This window comes from Myotis brandtii, unplaced genomic scaffold (assembly GCF_000412655.1).
Source record: "Myotis brandtii unplaced genomic scaffold, ASM41265v1 scaffold44028, whole genome shotgun sequence".
NCBI classification, from domain to species: domain Eukaryota; kingdom Metazoa; phylum Chordata; class Mammalia; order Chiroptera; family Vespertilionidae; genus Myotis; species Myotis brandtii.
In genome coordinates, this window is record NW_005366846.1 from 1 (window position 1) to 1061 (window position 1061).

The following is a 1061-nucleotide window of genomic DNA, read 5'->3' on the forward strand; positions in this document are numbered from 1 at the left end:
TAAGGTCTTTGAGAGACTCCTGGGTTATGTTGTTGTCAGCTGCCTGAAGTCCTCAGGTGACTGGGAGTGAGCCGGCGTGCTACCTGTGCCACCTCTCCTACAGGGTCTCCTCGGTGACCTGGCGGCCCCAGTGCGGGCTGACGTGTGAGCAGGTCGGCCTCTTCCCCCTCAGCGCCTCCGTCCAGTTCATTCAGGTCCCTGCCCGGCTCCCCCGGCCCCTGACCAGGTAGGTCCCTGACCTGGTTGGTATTTTTTAGGAAGAAAAATATAGATCTTTGAAAGTAAATGTATTTCTTTAACTTTCGATACTTCTCACCAAAAGGATGCTTTGTGGCAGCTACTGTAATCTTCTAAAATGTTTTCTAGATTCCAGATCAATTTCACAGAGTATGATTGTAACAGAAACGATGTGTGTTGGCCACAGCTTCTGTATCCCTGGACCCGGTATTACCAAGGTAGGGCACAGCCGGTTTCCGGAATGGGTATTGTTATGTCCTGTGTACAATTTTAAAAAGAAAATGTACCGATCATGTTGCCACTTAAAAATGATGGCTATGGCCCTGGCCAGTGTGGCTCGGTTGGCTGGGCGGCGTCCTGAGCGCCGAGAGGTTGCCGGCTCGATTCCCGGTCAGGCACCTGCCCGGCTGGCGGGCTCAGTCCCCTGATGGATGTTTTGCTCTCACTTCAATGTTTCTCTCTCTCTCCCTTTCCCTTCTTCTCTCTCTCTCTCTCAAAATCAATTTTAAAAAAAGACCTTTGTTAATGGTTTGGCTGATTTCTATCTCAATAATTACAAGCAAGTTGAGCAGGAAGAGCCTGGCTTACTAGATTCACTGTCTTGCAGGGGAGCCTTACGCTCGGTGTGTGGCCAAGGGCCTGCTGCTGGCCTTCTTCTCCGTGGCGGCCCTGTTCCTCAGTGACCCCTGGACCAGAGGAAGCAGATTGTGACCTCCCGCCACTCCCGGCCCTCAGGACCACAGACCTTCCTCCGGCGATTTGCTGCACTCCGTGTACTGTTTTAATAAGTGGAGGGTTTTGTTTTTGTCGGAAATGCGGAAATG

At 51.6% G+C, this 1061-nt stretch overlaps 1 long non-coding RNA gene across 1 annotated transcript; it reads left to right on the plus strand.

Moving 5' to 3' along the window:
- Positions 1–6: 6 nt before the first annotated feature.
- LOC102239008 lies at positions 7–1038 on the plus strand. The gene is made up of 3 exons (XR_314071.2): positions 7–226; positions 367–455; positions 845–1038. It is a non-coding gene; the product is annotated as an uncharacterized LOC102239008 (long non-coding RNA).
- The last annotated feature ends 23 nt before the right edge of the window (positions 1039–1061 follow it).